Source organism: Stegodyphus dumicola, chromosome 3 (genome assembly GCF_044657685.1).
Source record: "Stegodyphus dumicola isolate Sdum_Otavi_A_Nest chromosome 3, ASM4465768v1".
NCBI lineage: Eukaryota > Metazoa > Arthropoda > Arachnida > Araneae > Eresidae > Stegodyphus > Stegodyphus dumicola.
In genome coordinates this window covers 250,466,973-250,494,122 of record NC_140770.1, presented here as the reverse complement: position 1 = coordinate 250,494,122, position 27,150 = coordinate 250,466,973, and positions in this window count along the sequence as shown.

Sequence of the window (27,150 nt, the reverse complement as noted above, 5' to 3'; positions counted from 1 at the left end):
AAGACTAGATTCAAAAATACATCACGATGGATACAAAGGCTATCATGGTAATTATCTTATTAGGAATTGTATTTGTCTCGTTACTCAATTTCGGCTACCTGGAAACAGCTATTTACAGTGATGCGACACCCAAATCAGGAGCCGAACATTTTAATCAACGCAACTGGATGTTTTACGGAAATATAATGTTACATATTATAGCTCTGATGCTAGGTGGAGGCATTTTTATGAAAAAGTAATGATTTAATTAAAAAAAATATGACAAGACCTACCCAAGATGAATCCAAAATCTTTCAGAGAAATACTTTCATACATAACGATGAGTCACTCGTATTCATAAACACGTTCAAGGTGATGGACGGGCGTAACTTCAATCCAAGAAGAAATATACCAACAACTGCTTTTATTGACATCTTGCCCACTCAAGAAGGAAGAACAAGAATGATCAGAGTCAGCTAGAAAAATTTCCCAAGAGCTGAAAAAAAAAATAAAAAAAAAAAAAAATCTGAAAGGATTCAGATTTTAGATTACGTCCAAAGGGGCATTGTCCCCGAAGGACTGTAATTGTGATTAATGATATGATAATTGTTTTTCAATACAAATGATTTTTACAATAGTTTTTTTACTAAGGTCTATTTTAATGGTTTCTTATTACTGCGGTTGCTTAACTACCGTTTTATTGAGAATGATTACTATTCTATTGTTTCATACAACGGGAAATGGTAACTATATGGAAATGGAGGACAAGACAGAGGAGGATGAGAGAGTGTGGATGAGTAGAGAGAGGAGGAGGATTAGAGAGTGGAGGAGGATGGGAAAGCGAGGAGGATGGGAGAGCGACGAGTATAAGAGAGAAGAGGAGGATAAGAGAGCGAGGAGGAGAGAGTGGATAAAGATAAGAGAGCGAAGAGGAGGTGAGAGTGGATCAGGGTAAGTGCGTTATTTTGAAAAGTGATTCGCCGTCTACAGTTGTCAACGCAAAACGCCCAAACGAAACTAATAGTCCTTCGGGGACAATGCCCCTTTGGACTAAAAAAAAAAAAAAAAAAAACTGAAATGTTTCAGATTTTAAATTACGTCCAAAGGGGCGTTTTTTAACATTTTGTGTGTTACCTTTCTTTATTAAATATCATGTTCCTCGCACTTAAACCATAAGATCCAGTGCAACAGCAATATCGCAAAATAGTTTTAAAACGAGCATATCTTTAGAATTTCCGATACAGAGACTCACGCGCTGGAGATAAAAATGTTTTTTCTGCACAACGTTGCCATTGCTCGCTTTGAAATCCTTGAGTTTGTTAATCAAAAATTCGTCAAAGTTTTAAAAAATAGGAAATCGATCATAAAACAAATTTCAAATTTCAAATTCGGTCTTCCACATGCTCATATTCGTTGGAGGATTACGTTATTCAAAATTCGATGACTCTATGTACCGTTGTTTTATCACAATGCGAGAAATATACATACATTTATGCAGATTTTTCATTATTTAATTTCTTCAAATATAATGCAGGACTCTAACATTTTGTGGCAACAGTTTGAAAAGTGAACCGACATTTATGAGTCCGACGCAAAATGCCAAAACGAAACTAATAGTCCTTCGGGATTCAAATCCCTTTGGACTAAAAAAAAAAAACTTTTTATTAATTTTTATCATGTCTTCTAGACATGATAAAAATTCACTCTACCCTCCTTTTCATTTTGAATGATGTCAACATTTTTCTAAAAATAGATCTCTAAGAATGAATCATACTTTTCTTGGAAATCTATTTTTAGACACATGTTGACATCATTCAAAACGAAAAGGAGGGTAGAGTTAATTTTTATCATGTCTTCTAGACATGATAAAAATTAACAAAAAGTTTTTTTTTTTTTTTTTACTACTAGAGAATATTTTTCTCAGCTCTCAGAAATTTTCCCAGCCAACTCGATTGACCAGACATCACCATTTTCTTACAATAATGAACTTTCACTTATTTATTTAAACCATCCCAGTTTCACTTCAAAAAATCAGTCTGTGCTATGACCTGAATACAAGCTTCTGTTCAGGTATGTTAATAATATATTTTTTGCTTCTTTGGCTTTTCGCGTTTAGTTTATGTGATTCGTCTTTCGCTATAGAGATCCAATATTTTATAATGGCAATTTTGATTTAAGATGGTCACCATTTTCGCCATTTTCCGTAGCGCTTGATCTGCTCGAGTGTCCATGTTGCGTCTATCTTCATAAGACATATCTAAATACAGCTCATTGGCGTTCGGTTCAATATTTAGGTGATACACTTCATGATTGCGTTCTTTGTCCATGAGAAACTTGAACACATCAAATTCATTTGGTCGGCGATCGGATTTGAACGGTTTCAGGACTCTCGGACTGTAAAGTCGTTTCCCCTTCGGATCAAAGACGAAACCCGGACAAAATCCACCTTTTTGAGAACGAACTTCCACCTCGTCCGGTTCGACATCTTCTTCGACCTGTCGGCCATTGTCGGAACGATACTGTAATTTAAACCGTCGCCAATTGTCAATAAACGCGTCAAGAGTATCATCCGATTCTGGAAAATATTGTCGGTAAAGCGTTTCGGCTTGAGTTTGTTCTTCGGGTAATAAATTGGCATACTCCACATATTCAGTGAACAATTTCCGGAAAATAGGATCTTTCTCACTTAAATAAGTGGCCATTTCATCCAACGTCATTTCGTTTAACTGTTCGACAAAATTCATGATGGAAGTGCTTTTTTTTTCTTCTTATTATTATTGAATTTTCAAAGCGGACATTATATCTTCCATTCTCTCACATTGATAGCGGTATTTTAAATATTTGAAAGATGTGATGGCCATGAGCGCTAGAAAAATGACGAGCGTTAAGACCGTGAAATGAAATTTAAAGTGAGTTTCTTCCTCATGCACAATCAACACGCAAATGGAATAGAGTAATCCGCCCGCTAAAGCAAAGATACCGAACGGTTTTAGCTTCGAAATATTCATGGGGATCCTAAAAGCGACTGGGCAACTCTCAAGTTAGTAAATACTTTATTCCAAAATTCTTCGTGAATAGCGAGCGAATTTTCTAAAGAGGCCTGGAACGTTTCGTACTGAGGTAGAGTTTGAGCAAACGATAAAATACAGTCTTTGGGATTCTGCATCGGCGTATGAACTAACCATTCGCGTAACCGGTTCCACGCCTCGGGCCAACATTGAATTTTTTGGTTGAACTGATCGGCAATTGAGGGACCGAACGTTTCATTCAAAAACCAAGAAATGCAAGCTACAGTTTGTTTCATTATCGTTTCTGAATTCATGGTTCCTTATTTTTAAATATTTTTTTTCATTTATTTCAGAAAAAGAAAAAGAAGAGCAAAGAATGAATCATTTAGACGAATTGTTTCAGTACCTTCTCCAACACAAGAAAACAATTGTGTTTGGGAACCTGAGTCGATTACCCTATGTGATCAACGATTACATTTCCAAACATTTATCCCACCTCACCATTTTTGTCATTTGTCCCTTTTATACGTACCCGTCTTCCCCTCATGTGCGTGTAATTAAACCGGAAGAATTGAGCACGAACACGTGCGATTTATTATTCTACATTGAACCTTTTCCGCATGCCGTTTTACACCACGACATTAAAACGGCTCAGCGCCTCGTCATTTTAACGAGCCACATGATTTTTATCGATCGATACCATACGTGTTCCTATTTATCCTATTTTCATTTCCCGGGAAGTTTAGAAAGGTATATGGAAAAAACCAAACAGCTGATGTATTTGGAACAGACGTTCCTTTACAAAACGGATCTACCCGAAGTTAAAGAATCCAAGAAAGCTCTTTCGATCGGTCCTAGTCCTACCCTGGATCGATGGATCAGTCCCGAGAATCCCGATCCGACTCCCTTAGAAAACATGTCATGGATTTTAATCGATCTCACGTCCTTCCGGAATACGTCGTCACTGTTATTTCATTTTGGACAGCTTTTGATTACATGCTGAATCATATCGATCGCATTGAAGGCTGGCAATTGTGTTTTAAAACGTCCGCGGAAGCTCGTGCTTATAAGAAACTCGTTCAGAAATGGATCGATTATCTCTGTTGTAGGGAATTCCAGCACGGGAACCTGTTACAATTGAATGAAATTCTCTCCCTCACGCCTTTTTATCGAGCAGGGACGGTCGATCTTCCCATTATTTTAGAAAAGAAACGATTCGGACCTTTGGAATATATTCTTTGCACATCGGTTCAAGATGCGTATCGAGCTTCTATGCGATATAACTTAGATCCTGTCGTCGGATCCGTGTTTCGATTGAAATAAAGTCAGAATGAATGATCCTAACGAGGATGATGTTTTGAAGGAAATTCCACCTCTTGGAACACCCGAAGTTATTTATTATGACGATATTCTACCTTCACAAATTCAAAACCAAGTCGACCTTCCCGACGATTTCGAACTTCAATTTCCTCTCCACACGTATGCCAAATCCGATGTAACCACTAGCCCTTACATTATTCGACCGTCCGTTTCTCCTTCTTCTCGAAGTTCGAGTCCAAGTTCAAGAAGAAGTCAAAGAAAACGCAGTCCGAGTCCAAGAAGGAACAGAAGTCCAAGTCTAAGCAGGAGCAGAAGTCCAAGTCCAAGAAGAAGAAAAAGTCAGAGAAATCGTAGTCGTAGTTTAGAAATACGTCATTCTAGAAGAAGAAGTCCTGTAAGAAGAAGTCGTTCGGCTTCCTTTTCATCGTCTGCATCTTCTTCTTCCTCTCCTTCCAATATCAATCGTAGAGGAACACAAAGACCCATTCGTAGAAGACCTATGAGAAAACGTCGAGGATACGTTCTTGGATCTCGAACCGTTCGTGTGGGTCCTAATCGATTGCTTCATAAATATGGTAACCATTCCATTACGTTTGTGACCGAAGGTGGGGCCCACATACGAAATAAGAAAATTCCCAATAAAGCTTGTCGATATCTATTAAGTCATTGCTCACGACGGCATCCAACAGCTCGAGATCGATTGCCACGACAAGCTCGTATTGTTTTGAGAAAGAAAAGAGCTTAAACACAACGAGTTGAAAAAGAAACAATATCCAAGCAATTCACAAAAGCCAAAAAACAATTCAACAAAATAATAAAGTTCACTTACCAAAATGTGTATATAATAGACTTTAACTGAAGATCTTTCGAGGCTGGTATCCAAAGCACAAACTGATCTGAAACCGAAACTCGAGTAATTTAAATAGTTAAGTGGAAATCCTTTTTCTGGTTTTATCGATCGAACCAACTGGGAAAAATTTCCAGAGCTGTATTAAAAAAAAAAAAAAAAAAAAAAAAACTTTTTGTTAATTTTAATCATGTCTTCAGACATGATAAAAATTAACTATCCCCCTTTTGTTCAAATGATGTTAATCTGTTGTCTCAATATGTTTCTAAAAATAGAACATGACTCATTTCTTTCTTGGAAATTTATTTTTAGAAATATGTTCGAAAAGATGAGACATCATTCCCAGACAAAAAGAAGAGAGAGTTAATTTTTATCATGTCTAAAAACATGATAAAAATTAACAAAAAGTTTTTTTTTTTTTTTTTTAAGCTAAATTTTTTCCTACTACCCAACTTTTGCTTCTCCTTTCTACCTCCCCCCCTTTCGTTTCACAGTATATAAACAGCTGGAGCTGAGACGATTTTCTCATTTCATACTGAGGACAAGATGGATCAGGAAAACACTGTAACCCTGGAACCTTTGACATTACCCTTGAAGGATCGTCTCAAGTACGTGTTGGATGAAGTCGTGCTGGAAGAATTTAATCAATCTAATTTGTTTACGACTAAAACCACCGTTCAGTTGAGAGTTTTAAAAAGAATAGCTAATATGATGATGTTTCCGTGGACCTTGATTCAAGATTTGAAACCTCTTGTACCCGTCCATCGATACTGTTTAAATACCATTTGGCGTTTATGGATGGATGTGCAACAGCAGTTGGTACAAAATAAAACCATCTCCACGCCAGATGAATGGAATATGATCGAGAAAGTTTTATCTAAAGACTATTCTAGATCGACCGATCTAATAAGACTTTCCAACATCTTATTCAAACGACAGGAAATACCTAAGATAGAAGTGTATAAATTATTTGCCGTAGACGGATTGCTGGGCGAGGATCTGCAAAAGTATGTTTTTAATCTACAGTACGGAGGAGATGAAAAAACACCTTTAAACGAACAAGAAGCTCTAGATTTTAAAGCAGTTCATGCTCGAATCGTCCGTTGTTTATATCATGAAGTTTCCAAACGATCGGAATCTCTTCTCTACGTGGATGTGATTCGACGTACTATAGAAGAAATAATAAACACTACACCTTCTACCAGTGATGAAGTAAGCGAATGGGGTGCATTGTATTTAAAGTATCTTGGAGAGGATCTATTTTCAAATATATTTTACGAAATTAAAGTCTGGAAGACGAAAGAATTGGAACAATACCAGGCGAAAAAGAATCAACAAGAAAATAATTCTCAAAAGAGAAAGAATGTGAGAGAGGATCCTAGAATCAAGAAGAAAAACAGAAATAATATGTCGGACCCTACTTTAGCTTCGAGTGATTATTTCGACCCTTCGATTGTCGATTTGCAACCTGTTCGTTATCCTTCTCCCAAGAGTCCACCTCCATCGGAAAAGGGGGAAGAAGATCCTATTTCTCCCGAGAGTCCACCTCCATCGGAAAGGGGAGGAGAAGATCCTGTAGAAGCTTCCTTCGAAAGACTAGAGTGTGAAGACGAAAATGTAGAAACTACAAGTAGTGAACAAGGCAAAATGAACCCCTAGAGACTCGGAACATTTTTTCCATGGCTCTTTAATTGTATATAAAGAGTGGACAGTCCAATAATACATTGAAGGTATGTGGGAGACTATATATATATTTTTTGGAATAGATTTAAATACTTTAGATGCACAAATATTAGACGAAATGAACTTGTTTTTGTCCTTTACAAGAAGAACTACTAACCATGATAAAATGTTTTTCGAATAGCATCCTTTCCAAAATATTTTTTCATCAGGTTCCATCCTCAACTGTAAAAACTGATTTTGACAAGATTTTATAGATAAAATAGTTCATTAAAAAAATTTTTGAGAACTGGTTTTTATCGCTATTCCATACGCAACTGTAAAAACTAAAATTTATAGGATTTTATAGTTGAGACAATTTATTTTTTAATTTAAAAAAATTTTTTTGGAACTGGTTTTTGTATATGTTCCATACGCAACTGTAAATACTGAATTGAATCTCATTTTATACTTGTTACTATATATAAAAAAAGAATCCTTTTATTTTTGTTGTTAAAAAAAAGCAACAACATCGAACTTTTTTTCTATATATAGGAACAAAGCCCTCCTCCAAGATGAAATGGGATTCGTTTCAAAATAGAAATGAATATACTGTCACTTCTTACGATCTCGATCACGCTATTCGGTATGCTCAAGAAGCGACTCAACTCTATATTTACGAACAAGCTCTTCAAAGTCGGTACGCTTTTATTTTTAAACATACCACCTTCCAAATAAGAAAAGCCGACTCCAAACGGGATTACTACATACCTAAAACCCTCGATCCGGAACAATGTCACGTCGTCGAAAAATTTGTTTTTACGCAAACGGGATGTGACATGATTGCCTGCTTCCCTTTTCAAGAAAATTTAGAATCGTGTTCCCCGGAAGATGAACCGCGATGGATTCGACTCGGAACGGGTTTCAGTTTAGCTTGCCAACCCGCCTGCGATCGTTTATATTCCAACACGCAGCAGAGTATGGACACGGAATATCGAAATGGAAAATGTGTAGCCGTAAATCTCGCCAAGAAATTATTAGCTCTCTTGCCCGAACAAGTTTTCTTTCAATCGAATCATCCTTCTCTTCCTCGTCATCATGCCGGCCTCAATCTCGTCGAGGGTCATTTACGACTCAACCAACCTTATTGTGAAGCGTACGGTCTTGTTTTCAACGGGTCTGATTGTGTGACGACGACGGGACAAGATATTGGCGAATTTTTCTTGGGAAGCAGTATCTATCGATCTATTTCCACTCTGCAAAAAAATCATACGTTACCACCATATCCTCCTCATCTTCCCGACTTTGTACAAAACTGGCCCAAGAAACATGTGAAACGGTCCTTGGTTCATGAATTGGCGATTGATGTAGGGATCGATATCGGATTAGAAGCCGCGCAAAAAATCCTTGAAAAACGGATGCCTAAACTCTTAACCAAATTGAGTATGCAGTCTCTTCCCATTCAATCGGCCATCCTTCAAGCCGTCGTTCGGACCCAATTAAGTACGCTCGCAACACTTTCCAGAATCGCCGCGACAGGATTCTCGGTTACTTCCAATATGCTGACGGGTATAAGTATTCTGTCCGCCGTACTCGATATATTGGATCCGTTTCATTTCAATAAAGTGCTGACCGCTCGAACTCTTTACGATATCGACTGGCGATTAGACGTTCAGTTTTATCAATCGGAAACGGACCATGTTCTAGAAATCACACCCGATCTTCTATGGGACGTGTTAGAAGAAGATGCGAGCGATCGATACCTCTTCTTTGCCGAGAAAGTGCAAGAATATTTAGATGCTATCCATAAAGTGCCCATGACCGATCGACCCCAAACGCGAATGTCATTTCTCCAAAAATCACGAACAAACGAAAGAACCCCGAAAAATTGGATTTATTTCACGATAATTGTTTATTTGTTAACAGGATTCACCTTCCTATTTCAACCCTACATGCATTACTTATGCGTGACCATCTTTTTCCTATTTGTGTTTTATTTTTATCGTCATTCTAAATGAAAGCTGAAGATTTTTGGAGAGAAAAAAAACGAATGACTTGGAGGGAGAGTAACTAACCAGTGAATAAACTAAAAATCAGTTAGTACTTACAAATTATAAGAAGATGTTTCTTCTTTCACAGCACAGAGTGATCTGAAGTGAAACTTGGAGTTTAAATAGATAAGCAAGAATCCCTTCCAGAAACAATTTTGACATGTCTGGTTTTGTGGATCAACTCGGCTGGAGAAAAAATGTAAGAGCTGAAAAAAAAAAAAAAAAAAAAACTTTTGGTTTATTTTTATTATGTCTTTAGACATGATAAAAATTAACTACCTCCCCCTTTTGTCTGGGAATGTTGTCTCACACTTTCTAAAAATAGACCATCACTCCTTTCTAAAGAATAGAATTCCAAGAATGAGTCCTGGTTTGTTTTTTCGAATGGGTGAGACATCCTTCCCAGACAAAAAGAGGGGACAGTTAATTTTTATCATGTCTATAAGACATGATAAAAATTAACCAAAAGTTTTTTTTTTTTTTTTTTTTTTTTTTTTTTTTTTTTTTTTTTTTTAAGCAGTGAAAAATTTTTTCCCAGCCGACTCGATGGACAAGATACCATTTTTTAATAATGGACTCGTTTATCTATTTAAGCTTTCCAAGTTTCGTTTCAGATGAGTCCGTGCTGCGGATACTGTTCTCCTGAAGATCTTTCAATAATACCACTTTCTCGGATAAAATTCATCACCATTCGCTTTTTTAGCATAACTTAGATAGATATAGAGAAATTCCTCGTTTTTATGATCTTTCGGGTAATACTCATTTCCATTTTCGTCTCGTGCATATCGGATGTAATTCGTCTCTGGCTTTTCCCGAATTCTATCCTGTATATAATATTCTTTTCCAATGCTGGATTTAGGATAAATCTCTCCTCCCCTCGCATTGACAGCATACGTTTTCACATTTACATCCAATGAATTTAACGGGTATTCTCCTCCATTGTTTAATTTAGGATAAAATTCGTCTCCGGAATTGGATTTGGCGTACCGACGAGGAAGCGCTATATATTCATGACCCCGATATTCCACAGCGTAATATTCATTTCCATGCTCGTCTTTGGCAAAAATAGGTCGATTGTCATTATCGAAATAACACAGCTCCTGTTTAGGTTTTTTAGGATCTTTTGGATATCGTTCTTTTCCAAATTCATCTATGGTGTAAACCGAAACCATGTTTTTTTCCTTTACCGATCTTGATATTTACATGAGTCACCTCCGATTATCCAGTTATCTTTTGATACATCTTTCGAATCCAGTCTTCAATCGATTGGCCCGTCGTTTTGAGATGTTCGGAATTATGAACGGTCAAATAAGCCATGTAAGCGGCTAGACCAAACGTGAGGACTAATAAAAATAAAAAGATGAGCCGGTTCGTTAAGAGGGTGACTGCGACTAGGATGATGCTGATATAAACCGTAGAGTAAAACAATATGCCTTGACCTAAATAACGATCCATTTTTTTTCTACTTTATTCCATTTGAATCAACGAGTCGGCCGAGACCGGATAGTCATCGGTCGTGACGGGCTTTTCGGTCATTTCACCCGTGTACAACAACGTCATGTCAGGATCGGGGAGGGCTTTTAATTTTCGGTCTTCCCAGTAAGCTGAACGAGGATGCGTGACGAGAATTCTAAAAAACAATTTCATGTCGCGCTCGGTCCAAATTTCATAGACTGAGGTAAAGAGGGGGATACCTTCGGGATGCTGCGTCGCATCAAAAACAGCTTCTCGTCCATCTATTTTATATCGCGCTCCATTTTCCGGTATAATACGACTCAGCTCTTGAACTTCAAGTCGAAGGGTTAATCCAGCCGGTAAAATCCCTTCATAGGCTTCTTCTTTGGGTACGCATACGTGATACCCGTACGGAGTGGCTCGAATTCCTTCTGTGGAGGAAGAAGGACAAAAGACAAAAGGTTGACGCCAATTACAAGTGGCGTATAATACGGAATCGGGAATAAATCGTCCCGATCGTATGCGATGGCCTTCACGACACGTTTCGGGAACGCTATAAGTCGAAGCCTGTTTCACGAATCGCTGCGACCAAAATTTCAAACCTTGCCGTCGAACGCGTTTCTTTCGAATTTTTCCCTTTTCGAAAAGACACATGTGAGAAGTGGGTAAATAAATAGCTGTTTTCAATTGTTTGAGGAATGGGTACGGCGTGCAGTCGGGATGAGAACAAATATTATAGCCGGGAATATAAACTTCTTCGTTGGTTTCGTCACAAGAGGCACGAGGTTCATGATCAAGAGTCGTCCAGGGCCGAATCCAATTCGCAACGATCGATAAATGATCGAATTTAAACACATCGAGATGCCGATACTGAAACGCGCCGGGGATGCGCGGTCGACATTCATTTCCGTCAAAAAATGTTTGAGGAGGACACGTTTGAATTTCCCTCCGAGCGCAATCAAAATATTGATCGCTCGTATCGCCTATCGCGAGTTTTGACGATGACGACTTATCCTCACAAGCCCATTCAACCGTATATTGATCCGACACTCGATAGCCTGGTTCTAGAACCGTACGTTTTCGGGTTGGATCACACGTGTAAGCTACAGCTCGATCCAAAGATGTTGAAAATGGATAGGACGGGAGATGTTTCGTATACTCGTGAGCGGGAACGACAATTTCTTTTGAGCTCGGTTGAACATTTTCACAGAAAAGAGGCGGTTGACATGTTTGGGACGTTTCGTCGTACACCATCGGTAAATGGAATAAGGCATCGCCGATCCATGTATCCCAGGAAAGAGGACAGGATATAGTGTCGCGAACCATTCCGTTTTCACAAATCGCGTAACCCGGAGAGTACAGAAAAGATCCTTTTTGGACGATGGGGAGAGGTCGTTGCGTATTATCCGGAAATCCGTCGCAGAGATCAGACACGCATCGCCGATAATGTGTCGAATATTTTTCTCCGGGCGAACATCGAATCATTTTCGGTCGATGGCCACGACACTCGATATACGTCACTTCGTCAATCGGAAAATGTTGACCGTCTTCACAGTAAGATACGAAATGTTTTCGCGAAGTGCAAGCGTCGTAGTAGAAAAATGTCTTGGGCGGACAGGCGATTCGAATCGGTTGTTCGTTCTGGCATTCGTAATAAAAACGTCGATTGGTTGGATCGGGTAAAACCGATCCGTCATGCTGATCGATGCAGGGATTGACAGGAATGCAGGTAGAAGGAGAATGTTCTTCTTGACACATGAGCACGTCTAGAACACGACAGTGCCGACATCGATAATAATAATACATCATGGACTTTTCGCGGGGTACAAAACTCTGCGATCGTAATAAAAACAGGTAGAGGTTTTTCCCCGTTGCGGGGAGCTGAGTATCATCGGGCTGTCCAAAACATTCATCTTTTTCCCAAATCCGTCCTTCCGCGAAATAATACTCGAGTGGGAGAGGAAACGTCCATGTTTTTCCCGTGGAGGTGTGAAACGAAACCTCGTTGTCGTTTGAGGTCTCGATCTGATATTGGAAACGCGTCGTTGTCGTCGGAGGAGAAGAAGGAACTTTCGGGGACGGGACCGAAAAATTATAGAAATACAAGTAGCAGTAGTATAAACCCAAAACGAATAAAAGTATGGCGAGCATCCAGCCTTTATTCATAAACGAGATGTGCCAATTATGGAAAGAGCAAAAAATTCCGAAAAAGGACGCAGCAGCGTGTTGTTCCAAACCGAATTATCGACATTTTTTAAAACAAGATCGCGCGTTGGATGAAATGCCGGCTCTGTATCGTGAATGTTTATCCTGTCAACAAAAAAGAAAGATCTTGGCGCGATAAAAAAGTAAGTCAGAATGGATTCGTATCGTCTAACCCGACGTTATTTTCGTCAACTGCAACGGCTTCACTTCCTCTCGCAAATGCGGCAACGCGATTGGTATCATCATATCGTCATCCAATACGTGATGGATCCCCAAAAAGGACGCCATTTCACACTTTTTCATCCGGCTATGGATACCCATACAGAAGAGTCGCTGGTTTTCTTTGGAAAACGTCGCTTGTTTCTTACGTTTATGTTGAAACGGATCGTTCACCAAGGTTTGAATGCCGAACAACGGTTACAACCGAACGCGTTATTACCTCTCAAATCGCTCGACGATCCCGTCTATGAAACACAACGCAAGGCTATTCAAAATATTTGGGAGGTCGATGCTCATTGGTATACTACGGAGAATAAAAACGATATTGCCGTGAAGAATACGGCTCCTTTCATCAAAACCGAACCTTAAGCTCTGTAATTTAAAATATCCATCGGATGGGTGAGATGATTCGGATACGACACGATTTCAATCGTATGAGGCCATTTTAGCATGTATTTATAATGTAAAAGATCGTGCCGCTTCAGCGTATCGAGCCGGAAAGCTGAAATATAGGTTTTTTCTTCGTTGGTTTTCTCGTACAAATAACAAATACCTTGATCGACGAACACGTAAACATCTTGAGGAAACAGTTGCAGAAGCGACTTGTCCTTGGAAAAGTGTCGAATCACAGTATAATGAGAACTCGTAGGGATCGGAACCGGTTCTAATTTATAAAGGAGGAAAGAAAGAAAAATGATACACCCGAGCGCGATCATTCTATGCATTGTATTTCTAGTGACTCTCTTGAATCTTTTTTATAAACCCGATCTCCGGATGCCTTCTATTCCTCCCTCATCATCATTAGCCTTACCAGAAATTTCAACCGAGACGTATTGCCCTTTCCAAATCTTTCAGTGTCCCGATAGCCATTGCGATTGTTCTCAGCTCTGTGAAACAAATCCCACGTTTTACGAAAAACTCACTCTTTCTGATAAAACATGGAATCATCTCGAACCGGGTACTTATTGTATTCCCCAAGGAATTCGGACCGCTTGTCTTTCTTCCTCGGAAATTCCTATTTTTTCGGCCTCGGGATGGCTCTGTGCTCCTCGTTCCTCTTTCACCCATCCTTGTCAACATCCAGAAGCCCGTGATCCTTCTCTCAATGTTTTAATAGATCGTCGAACCCAACAACCCACCCAAGAAGTAGCCGATTATTACGAAACGTTAGAAGATGGATCGTTCCGATACCAATGTCAATGCCATTCTTTAGATCGACGAGGTAATCGAATGATTCAAACATCTCCGTGGGTCTGTTCTGTCGATTACTGCGTTCGAGATTTGTGGAACGTGCCCGGACTAGGATGGGACGCCGAACGACACGTCTGTGAATGTGGACCCTACGTGCATCGAGTTCTGGGCGATCTATCTTCCCCCTGTGTTTTGGAATATACACACATAGACGAAAAGCATAGGTTAACGGGAAAACGAGAATGTATGACCGACCAATCTGTTGAATTCCGACCGATTTATTGTCCAGAGAATCAGTCGGTTTTACGGTTCACAAAACGGGTCTTGCGAGGCAACACAGCGTACGATTATGTCATTGTACATGGAACAAGTGTTCCTAAAATTTCGAGAGGTCAAGAATGACATCTCATTTCAAACGAATCGAGAAAAATTTTCAAACGGACCAAGAATTGAGTCGGTTTGAAAAGGAAGACGAAAGCCCCAAAGAGGAAGGATGGTCGAAGAGACAAACGTTCGCCATTCATTTACTACTGGTAACGGCAGGTCCTACGATTCTTTTCGCTTTACTGGGCAACGTATTGAAGATTCATTATTATGTCGTCTGTTTAATTCTATTATTTTACTTTGGAGCTCTGGCCTACTTGATACGATACCGATTTCAGTGGCTATTGCAAGCTTTTAAAGAAAGCCAGAAATATATTCGTTGAATATGGGACTTGAAGAGTGGATTATATAAAAAAACTTTGAAAAAAAATGAAGAGGGAGAAGAGTAATAAAAAAGGAAGAAGCAATAATTTAACCATGGCGATGGATCCTGTACTTATTCATCTATCTCCCAAAAATTCTGAAGGTAAAGAGTTAGATTTGGAAATATGGATAAACCCCGATGATACGGATGACAAGATTATAGAAATACATCGTCATGATCGCAAAGACAAAACGAAAGAATTTGAACCCTGTTGTCAAAATCCTTTTTTAACTCCCGCTATCCTCCAACGTAGAGAAAATGAAAAGAATAAAACGATAGATAAAACATTAGAATTGACCAAAGAAGCCATTCACATGTTGAAAGAAGTCTTTTCGGGAAATGGAGAATTCAGTACAATGGAATCTGATGCATCGTCCACTGAGGTAAGAGCTGATTTTAGACAGCCGACCAAAGAACCTGAAGTTGAGAAAGCAACAAGTTGTCAAGGTCGTAAACATAAGAAAAGAGTTAATAAAAAGAAATAGTACATTTAAAAAGACCTCCCCATCTTTCCATGAATTTCTTGAACAATGAACTGTTTTCACGAGACTCAATCCACATCTTTGCTGGATCTAAAGAGAATCTTGAGAGAAGACATGGCTTAAACTGTTTCCAGGAGAGTTGAAGTGCAGGCTTTTTCAACAGCACAGAGGGATCTGAAGCAAAACTTGAAATGCTGAAATATATAGAAGAGAAATTCCATTCTTAAAAAAAACTGGGATGTCTTGTCAATCGAATCGGGTGGAAAAAATTCTTGGCTGAAAAAAAAAAAAAAAAAAAAAAACTTTTTGTTAATTTTTATCATGTCTTTACACATGATAAAAATTAACTCTACCCTCCTTTTTGTTTTGAATGATGTCTCACCTTTCCTAAAAATAGATTTCTAAGAATGATCATGTTTTTCTTGGAAGTCTATTGGTTACAAACATGTCTAGACAACATGTTGACATCATTCAAAACGAAAAGGAGGGTAGAGTTAATTTTTATCATGTCTAAAAGACATGATAAAAATTAACAAAAAGTTTTTTTTTTTTTTTTTTTTTTTTTTTTTTTACCGAAGAATTTTTTCTCCTAGTTCTTAAAAATATTTTTCAACGATATCTCGATACCTCTACCTATTTTATTCCTCCCCTCTCTTAGTATATAAATGGTTGAAAAAGAAATCGGGGTTCATTCTGTTTCGTAAAAAGATAGCGAACACATGGCAACGGATAACTTAGTCATTTCATGTGAAGAAGATCCCTTTGAGGATATTCCAGATACGGAACCCACTTTTTATGGACCATTTTCACCCGTTTTTAGAGTACCGAAAAAGTCTTCTCCTTCTCCAACTCATTCTTTGGAAATACTGTCTTCTCCTCCCTCGTCATCCACTCATCAGCGCTCTAGAAAGAAGAAGTCCTCACAGACCAAGCTCCACCAAAAAATTGTTGGTGTGTTGGCTGTCACCTCTGATGGATATACTCTTACGAACTGCGTCCGGTTTATAGCCAGAGACCTGAAAACACATACGAAGGAATTTATTCAGCAATTGAATGCGGATCTGGAACGACTTCATATTGAAAAACTCTACGTGGCGAATGAACCCACTCGAGAAAAAATTCATCAAAAGGTACATCTCAAGTTTTTATGGACTGTTATTTACAAACCTCAACATCGTCAGCCACAGCAATGTCCATCTTGTCGATCGAAATCTTGTCATCGATTTATGGCCATGCTAGCGCTCCAACAATTAGTGAAATTTGCTGTTCATAAATGTATTCATTGAGTGGATAGGTAATCAAGGAATTTTTCTCTCTTTTTCCTTTTTTCAGATGATCCAGAGAAACAAATACTCTACTTCATATGGTTTAGTGGTAAAGACCTCATCAGGACAGGTGGTGATGATTCATCGAAAAATGCCATACTGTTTTCAAAATTATTTAATTCAGCTTTTAAAAAATAAACGTATCGAACCACCCTTCGATTTGGAAAAAATATCGGTGCTTCAAGATGAATTTGAAAACCATATTTATCCGACTCTCCATCCCAATTTACAAGACGATTATGATCGGTACAAGGCTAAATTAGCTTATGAAGATGAATGGGATTTCCCGCATGGACAAATGGATAAAAGACGCTTCAAGAAAGACGACGACCCTCGATTCAAATGGTTCAGAGTTGCGTATCAGGAATTTGAAGAAGAGTCCGGCTACCGATTCTCCTACCAACCCTCGGACGTGGCTCAGTATCCCTTAATCAAACTAGAATTTACGGGATTATATCAATGCATTTATACACAATATTTTTTTATAGTCGAACATCCTAAACATTTACGCCGTAATACCTACTTTGATAATTATTCTCCTTTCCAATCTCAAGCTGCTTATAGAATGGCTCTCGAACGCAATATCGGGAGTATTGATGATCGGATGGTCTATCGGGGTTACTTAATTAAAATCGAAGAGGCTCTAAAGTATCTAACACGTCAACAGGAAATGAAAAAGGACGGGAAGGATCAAGTGTTGCTATATTTTTTAGAAGGAGATAAATGGAATCCATCCGATTCTATTTGTTATTTAGAAAAGTAAAAAAAAATGGAATAAGATCCCTTAGCCACCCCGCATTTCCCATTTGAAGAATCCATCCTATCTATTCTTTTTTAAATGTCTCGGGATGTCATCCGACGCATTCTCTCCGCCAAAAAAAAAACGAGTTCCTCCCACCTACCCCAAAAAGAAGAAGAAGAAGAAATTTCCCACGAGTCTTTTCGAGAACCCTCCCCCCTCTCTCTTCCTATATATAAAAGAAACCGAGAGAAAAGTTGTCTTTTCTTTTTTTTTCCATCTCGTCCTCAGGAGAAAGAGAGAGGAAGAGAAAACCAAATGCCATGGAGTGGTTACGGCGAGAGTCCTTTTCCCTCGCGATTCGTTTCCGTTCCGCCAAGACAATTCCCCTCACGTTTTACTTGGGGTCGGGCACGCTCTATTTTCGAGGATCGGAACTCGTGACTTGCCTTTCCCAGCAAGGGACTTGGATAAGTTCGAAAAGTCAACGGACTATTCAGCAATAGATCTCTCGAGCCCCTTTTCGCCCTTACCGATCCTGAACGACGGATCTCTGGATTGATACGTCGGACCGCCCTAGCCGGATTCTCCGCTATACCCCTTTTATCACCTTCGATTCCCTGGAAAGACTCCTCAACGATTTGGGTCCAGACGCTCTCCTCTTTTCGACCTGGCTTCAGAGTGTGATGAGAGAACCTCTTCAAATCCAAGAAGATTCTCAGACCGGGGAAACTTATTTTAGTCCCGTGGAGAACAAGGTGATGGACTTTCAGTTTCAAAATTTATCGGAACTGTTTCAATGTGCTTTATGTTTTTATTCTTCTTAAAGAGAAGTGGGGGGGAAGAAAACCTAAAAATTGTAGAATAATCATAAAAAATAATTTTGTTTTTCTTTAAAAAAATATTGAGATAGTCCAATCTTGTGGAGGAGGTGGAAAATTCAAAATTATTATCTAAAACAGATATGGCGGTCAGTCCATTTCGATCCACGGAGGAGGATATGTGTGAGATTCTCTGATCCATAGAGGGTTTCAGGAAAAAAAAACTGCGAAAGTTTCCCCCCTATCTCCAAAGAATGGGTATCCAGGTTGAATGCAGAGTACAGACTGATGGGAAGCCGAAACTCAAGTTCCTTAAATAGAAAAAATGAGAGCTTCTTCTAGAAACAATTTTAGATGTCTTGTTTGGATGAGTGAGTCGACTGGGAAAAATTTCTCAGCGCTGTGGAAAAAAATTTCGTGTTATAAAAAAAAAAAAAAAAAAAAAAAAAAAACTTTTGGTTAATTTTTATCATGTCTTATAGACATGATAAAAATTAACTCTCTCTTCTTTTTGTCTGGGAATGATGTCTCACCGTTTCGAAAAATAGAACATATCCCATTCTTGAAATTCTATTATTTTAGAAAGGATGATGAGTGATGGTCTATTTTTCGAAACGGTGAGACATCATTCCCAGACAAAAAGAAGAGAGAGTTAATTTTTATCATGTCTATAAGACATGATAAAAATTAACAAAAAGTTTTTTTTTTTTTTTTTTCAGAAATTTTTTCTCTGAGCTTTGCCAATTTTTTTCCCAGCCAGCTCCATCCATAAAACAACACCTCTCAAAATCTTTTCTCACTTATCTATTTAAACCACTCGAATTTTTTTGCTTCCAATGAGTCCACGCATCTTGGCCTTTCTTCCACTCTGCTCTGAGAAAGATAAGGTAGATTGTTTTCGGTGGACCATCCTGTTGACGCTTCCGATTTATATAGAGAGTTATATATAGATAGGGTCCCTCCTAACTCCCTCTATTATGACTATTAGACTTTTTCTTTTTTTTCCAAGAAATATACAAAGAATGATCCACAGTTTTTTTTCCGTTAATGAAAAAACAAATATGCTTCTACCTTCCGACTTCTTTTTAGTACCTCTTTAGGTGTCTCCTCCTTCTGGATCTTTTCCTCCTCCTCTCTTCCTCGCGAGCAGGGAATTGGAAATGCTGTTCAGGATGCAACGCTCGTAAAGGCTCCATTTTCTTCCTGGAGAGGGCGTCTACGGCAAACACGGTCTTGTCATGAAATTGGAGTTGGTAGTAAAGAGGTCCGTGAATAATGTACACGGAGCGAGCTCGCAGTCGATAGGGAATCATACGATACCCGTCGGCTTCTGATTCCATTTCCCATCCATAAAGACGGATAGAAGCTTCTCCGGTTTGAAGAATATGAACCCACTCGGGTGAAACGTAAAACAGTTTTAAAAAGGTTCCAGCATCGACGGCGATCACATTTTCCCATCGCAGATAAGCGTGTAAGCGAAAGGTTCCTGCCTCCATCATCGATTGGAAAGCAAAGTGCTTGAAAACTTCGATGGACGAAAAATAATGCAGGATTTTTCCATCGTAACAGGATAAATAGCACATGGTTTCTTGGACTATTTGTTCCATACGCTCCGAGTCCCGAAACCATTCTTCGAAACGGGAGAGAGGTTCCCATTGATCAGCTACTTCGAGATGACAGACGGGCGTGATTTCCACCAGGGTAGGTAGAACTCCAACGGCATCGGTCGACATTTTAGTTTTGTTCGGTTGAGAAGGAAGAACGAGAATGAACCCTGTAGGCAGAAAAACTCGGATCTATATAAATACTAGAGGAAAAAAGGCGGGGGGAAGGGAAGTTCTTCCTTCCTCCCAAAGAATAAGAAAAGTGGGTGGAAAGAAAAAAATCATTTCACTCTCAGGAAAAAAAAAGAATTTTTTTCTTGTCAACATGTTGTCTAGACATGTTTCTAAAAATAGATTTCCAACAAAGGTTCATTCTTTTCTTAGAAACCTATTTTTAGAAAAGAATTGACATATCCTTCAAAACAAATTTCTTTTTTTTTCCTCCCTTCAGCAGTCAACTGGATGGGCAAGCGTTTCGGGTCAGATCAGTCCGTGCTGACATTATTTTTTTTAAATACAATGGAATTAGTATAGGAATGTACTAGAAACTGACCCAAGGTTGAAAAGAAAATATCAAAATCAATACTCACTTCTTGACGATTTCTTTTTCCAAAAACCTGTCGAAGAATTCTTGATGGGTTATCCAATCTCTAGACCTGTTTGAAAAAAATCCACTCTAAGGTGAGCGCGCATTTACCTGACGCGAAACTCGGAATATCTGCATAAATAACAAAACGTCCATTCTTAAAAACTCATCGTCTAGTCCATTGAGTTGGTTGGAGGGGGAGAAAAATTTCTGAGTAATAAAAAAAAAAAAAAACTTTTTGTTAATTTTTATCATGTCTTATAGACATGATAAAAATTAACTGTCCCCTCTTTTTGTCAAGGAAGGATGTCTCACCGTTTCGAAAACGAAACCAAAACTCATCCTTCTCATGGCAATTATTCCAAGAATGAGTCACGGTTTGTTTTTCGAAACGGTGAGACATCCTTCCCAGACAAAAAGAAGAGAGAGTTAATTTTTATCATGTCTAGAAGACATGATAAAAATTAACAAAAAGTTTTTTTTTTTTTAATCACTCAGAAATTTTTTCCAAAGCACTGAGAATTTTTTCCCAGCCGACTCGATGATCCAAACAAGACAGATCCAAATTGTTTCTAGAAGGAACTCTCCCTTCTCTATTTAAACCACTCGTGTTTCCAACTTCAGTTCAGTCTGTGCTGTGAATTCGACCTGGATACACACTTCTCCCTCCTGGAAAGAATTTCTGTGAAGGTATGCGAACATTTTTCTCAACTCTTAGAAAAATTTTACCAGCTGACTTGATCGACGAAAGACATCTCGAACATTCTGTTATCTGCGGAAGTCGTTTCATTTTCGTGCAGTTCATGCTGTGGACTCACCTGAATATCCATTGCTCCCTCCCCTTCTGGAAAGGGTCGTAGCTTTTTTAGATCCTCGTCGCTCTTTTTACGTTTCGTTGGATATCTAGGACGAACTTTTTTACCTTATTCCTTTCAAACTCTAATATTGAGGTTGGAGAGCCGTCATGGAAAATCAGCCATGACCCTGACGAATCTAAACCGACTCCTTGAAAGCAGAGCTATGTCATGTTTTTTTTGATGACAGATTTCCAAACTCCGAGTGATAAGAAATTTAGAAATTTTGCAGTGTTAACGGAAAGGAGGAGACAGAAACCTGGAGAATGGAAAAGAAGCTGAGAAAAAATGCTAAGAGCTAAGAAAAAAAGGTTCTTTCCAGGAGGGAGGAGAAGCGCGTATCTAGGTTGAGTGCACAGCACACACGGATCTGAAGTTGGAAACGCTAGGGGTTTAAATAGAGAAGCGAGAGTTTCTTCTAGAAAAAATTTTGGATGTCTTGTTGTTTGGATCATCGAGTTGACTGAGAAAAAAAATTCTCAGAGCTCTGGAAAAAATTTTCTAAGTGATAAAAAAAAAAAAAAACTTTTGGTTAATTTTTATCATGTCTTCTAGACATGATAAAAATTAACTGTCCCTCCTTTTTGTCTAGGAAGGTTGTCTCACCGTTTCTAAAAATAGATCATGACTCATTCTTGGAATAATTGCCTTGAGAAAGGGTGAGTGATGGTCTATTTTTAGAAAGGGTGAGACATCCTTCCCAGACAAAAAAGAAGAGAGAGTTAATTTTTATCATGTCTTAAGACATGATAAAATTAACCAAAATTTTTTTTTTCAATCTCATCTAGAGAATTTTTTCTAGCCGACTCGATCGACAAGACATGACATGACCATTGTTTCTTTTTTTTTAATAATGGATTTTCACCTATCCCTTTCAACCCTCCGAATTTGGCTTTGGATCCGTGTCCTTGCTTCCACATTCAGAGCTCTTTTCTTCAACATTTCGATGCAGGGGAAGAATCAATTCTCTCACGACGTTTAGATATTCTTTCAGAATGCTAGAAAACTCATTCAAAGAAGAAGTATCTAAGGGTGGAGTTGCCGGTTGAGGAAAATTCCCGAGTCTTGGAACCGGATTATGCGAATCCGTCTGTATGCCAAACTGTAAAGGTGAACCACCCGCTTTAGGAGAGCAGATAATAGTAAGATCCATCTTTTTCCAATTTTTGATTTGAATATACTTGTTTCTTCTTACTCGGAACATTTTCCTTTTTCTTCCTCCTCATCCAGGAACTGAATTCCAGGTGGAACGGAAGCATTTGTAATAAACTGTTGTTTCTTGGTTCCACACGCCTGACATTTTCCCGTGACCATCGGCCGTCGATTTTTCGACATGCGATAGTGGATGTCGACCGTATCGGTCTTGGTTCGGCATTTCACACACCAAATGGAATACGAAACAGGTTCCGCGTCAGAATGCTCCATTGCAGTAACACACTCTTTATTATTTTCTTCTCTTTCGATATAGAGAGAGAGAGATCTTAACCAGAAGTGTAGATATAAAATTTAGGATACGTTTCGGATCCGTCGGCTCTTTTCGCATACCCCACTTCTTCACAGAGGTATTCCGTTTGCTGATCCGCTCTTCGAGGATAAAACTCGTTTCCCCAAGCATCGCGAGCATAACGAATTTGATCGCCGGCCGTTAAACAATATTCGACTCCATCCGCCTTTTTAGGATACATTTCATGCCCCGATTCGTCTTTGGCATAAGGGAATAAAACAGACGTATAAAGCGAATACTCGTCCCCATTTTGAAATTTCGGGTAGTATTCTCGTCCAAAAGCCGTTCGGGCATACCGTCGAGGAGCTAAAATGTATTGGTTTCCGTTTAAATCTACCGCGTAATACTCATGACCGTTTTCGTCTCGAGCCAAGATAGGATTTCCTTCAGGATCCGTGACGTATAATTCGTAGTGAGGATGTTGGGGGTCGGTCGGGTATCGTTCTTTCCCCGATGCGTCTACTCGATAAACAGACATGCTTAGTTCTCGTCGCCTGCTCCTTCCTTCCTCCCACTCGAGACCCGTTGAGATGAGGGTATGAGGTTGATATCTATAAAATGGGTTGACTCTTTCAAACTATTCTATTGTTTAAAGACGGGTGGGTTAGGAAAAAAAAATAATAAAAAAAGCAAATATCTGAACGGTTCAACACAACGGGTGAATGGAAAAAGGAATAGTTCTCTCTATCCAGTCACAGGATGGTTTCTTCTTCTTGAACGGCTCACACTCAACTGAAGCGAAACTCGGAACTCGAAATGTTTAAATAGATCATAGAGTCCATTCCAGAAAGAATCCGGAGATGTCTTGTCCATCCAAGTCGACTGGGAAAAAATTCTCAGAGCTCTTTAAAAAATTTCTGAGTAAAAAAAAAAAAAAAAAAAAAAAAACTTTTGGTTAATTTTTATCATGTCTTATAGACATGATAAAAATTAACTGTCCCCTCTTTTTGTCTGGGAAGGATGTCTCACCCATTCGAAAAAACAAACCATGATTCATTCTTGGAATGGTTCCCATTAGAAAGGGTGAGTGATGGTCTATTTTTAGAAAGAGTGAGACATCCTTCCCAGACAAAAAGGGGGGTTCATTAATTTTTATCATGTCTAGAAGACATGATAAAAATTAACCAAAAGATTTTTTTTTTTTTTTTGAGTAACAGAAATTTTTTCCAGCCGACTCGATCGACAAGACGTCCCCATTTTTTATTTAAGAATGGATTCTTGTTTATTTGTGTAAGTATTCCGAGTTTCGTTTTAGATGAGTCTATGTTGTTGAAGAGGAAACATGGGTACCCTCATTTTTTTTTCCTATCTGATTTCTAAGATGAATTCAGTGAATTCACCTTGAGCTTTTCAAATTTTGTTTGTTTACTTTTAGCCCAGAGGTCGACGGATAAATCATTCTGATTTTTTATATATATTTTTTTGTGTCGCTCTCTCTCTCTCTAAGAAACCTATCTCGTTCCAAGTCTTCTCGAAATGCTATTGGTTCGTTTCGAGACGAGGTCATTTCACATCCCCCCTCCTCAAAAAGTATATGTATATAAAGTAAAGGAAGTGATTTTCATACACACACTTCACCTTTTTGAGTGGTGTCACGATGAGCCTATCCAGTAGAGAACGTTTTAGGGAAAGAATGCGTGAACAGAAACGACGCTGGCGAAGCAATTCAGCTAATCGAGAGCGAGAACGAATACTTCAAAGGGAACGTTATGCTGTTCTTAAAAAGAACTCCCGACCGCGAAAGAAACATCTTCCTCCCAAGCAGTGGGAAAGCTATACGAATTTGCAGTATAAGGATATGTGGTCCGAAGAAGCCTATCAAAAATGTATTCGACAATGTAATAAAGAGCAATACAATTTCCTGATCTACGTTCTCGTCCGTTTGTACACTTATTACGCGTTACCTGAATCGAAACGTCCCCCTCCTCTGGATATTATTGTGCAAGGATCTGCCGGAACGGGTAAATCTTTCCTGATCCAAGCTTTATACCAAACTCTGATTCGAACGCCACTTTTTAGCGAAGCGTGCTCGGTTCTCAAACTCGCACTCAGTGCTCAAGGAGCGGTCTACATTACGGGAGATACTTTGCATCATGCCCTGCGTCTTCAAATGAACGGGACTTTTGTTCGACCTCTGACCCAAGAGACTTTAGACTATTACAGACTCCTGTATGCTCCTTTACGGATGGTGATTTTGGATGACGTTTCCACGATCGGATCCAATTTATTTTCGCGCCTCGACCAGCAACTTCGACAATTGTGTCATGTGCCGGATAAGCCGTTTGGGAATGTGCATATGATTAAATTCGGAGATTTGCAGCAGCTCCAACCGATTCGCGACACGCCCATTTTTTATTCTGAAGGGTGGTGGACGCCTCAATCCACGCTCTACTATGAACTAGTCGAATGTATGCGATTTTCTCTGGATTACGAGGAGAGACTCGATCGTTTAACGAGAAATCACTTTTTAGAACCGGACGATGTGGCATTTTTCCAGTCCCGCGTTCGCAGTTTCGACGAAATTCCTCGCGAAGCTATTATTCTCTGTTTTTCGAGCAAGGATGCAGAGAAATATAATATGAAACGTCTCCAATCCCGAGGGACGTACTGTTCGTGTCTGGCTCGAGACGTGATTTATTCCGAGAGCGAAAAATTGCGGAAGAGGATGATGAAACGGAGTCAACATTTACATCGATCTCAGATGACGAATCTCGAATCCGTCCTCCATTTACAAAGAGGAGCGCGATATCAATTGACTAAAACGCTCGACAGATCCAAAGGATGGATGAATGGAGCGATTGGAACACTACACCAAATAGACCAGGACGAAGACGGAGTTGTGACGCGTGTCTGGCTGCAATTTTCGAATAGTCTAGCTCCTATCGATCGCGTCTCCATTCGTATTGACACCTGTTCGACAAAAACACTCGCATTTTATCGCGAACAGTTTCCTTTGATGTTAGCCGAAGCGATTACGGCTCATAAAGCCCAAGGAGCCACCTTCCCGTCGATCGCAATTTACATGCACGGACCTTTTAATCGATTTCAACAATATGTCGCTTTTTCTCGAGTGACTCAACCCCAGGGATTGTATATTTTGGACCAGTTTCGTCCCCGCATGAAATTGGCGAGCAAGCAAAAATACGAGGAGGAACTGGAGCGATTGCAAAACATGTCCCGGATTCCGTATGATATATCGACTCGAGAAGAGAACCAAGATCCGTACGAGTTTCTCATGAACCTTCTTCAATGTGGGAATCGTCTTTCCTTCCATCTTTCCAATAGAAACATCTCCCAAGAAAAAGAAATCGTCAAACTAGAAGAAAAACCTTCTTTCCATGTAAAACCTGTTATAAAATGTCAATCTTAAATCTTTTTTTTAAAAATTCAATAAAAAGAAATATTCTCCGTCAAAACCCCTCCATTCTTTCAAAGCTTCACAAAACGCTCAACAATGTCCACACAATGGGAAGAGAAAAATCGATCTCAACGGTCCACACAACATGTTGACTCCTCAAAATATGTCTCTCCCAAGTGACAGGATGCTTCTTCTTCAACGGCTGACACTCATCTAAAGCCAAACTGGGAACGCTTAAATAGATAACCGAGAGTTTATTCTTAAAAAAATGGCGCTGTGTCGTCAATTGGAGAATCGAGTCGGCTGGGAAAAAATTTTGAGAGCCTGGAAAAAAAAATTCTCTAACTCAAAAAAAAAAAAAAACTTTTGGTTAATTTTTATCATGTCTTATAGACATGATAAAAATTAACTCTACCCTCCTTTTGTCTGGGAATGTTGTCTCTCCGTTTCTAAAAATAGACCAGAACCCATTCTTGGAATTTTATTCTTTTTAGAAAGGATGAGTGATGGTCTATTTTTAGAAACGGTGAGACAACATTCCCAGACAAAAGGGGAAGGTAGTTAATTTTTATCATGTCTAAAGACATGATAAAAATTAACAAAAAGTTTTTTTTTTTTTTTTTTTTTTTTTAGAGTTAGAAAATTTTTTTTCCTGCCTCTCAAAATATTTTCCGAGCCGACTCGATTCTCCAATTGACGACACAGCGCCATTTTTTTTAAGAATGAACTCTCGTTTATCTATTTAAACATTTCGAGTGTCACTTCAGATGAATGTCAGTCGTTGAGGAAGAAAAACGCAGATTCCCATTTTCTCATTTCCTTCAGAGAGAGAGAGAGGCCTAGATTTTCGAGACTCGATGACATTTCAAGCACTTTTTGTTTAAGGTATTCGACTTCATATTTGTCTGACGTTCAAGAGTATGATCTCTCGTGGATGGATCTCTTCCACCTCATTCTCTTTCCAGTCGATTTAGAAGGGGAAGGGGAGATTTTTTTTTCCTCATGGAGGATGTCTCCTGAATACCGTTCAAAGAGTCTATGGAAAAATTATATGGTCAGAGTCACGGATTTCCAGGGCAATCTGCTTCTCAGCTAAAAAAAAGCATCTCTCTTTCCCAGTCTGTCTTCGATTGCCTCGTTAACTGTGAAACCCATCGCTTTTCCGATTTTATGGTTCTCCCAGTATAATCAGACA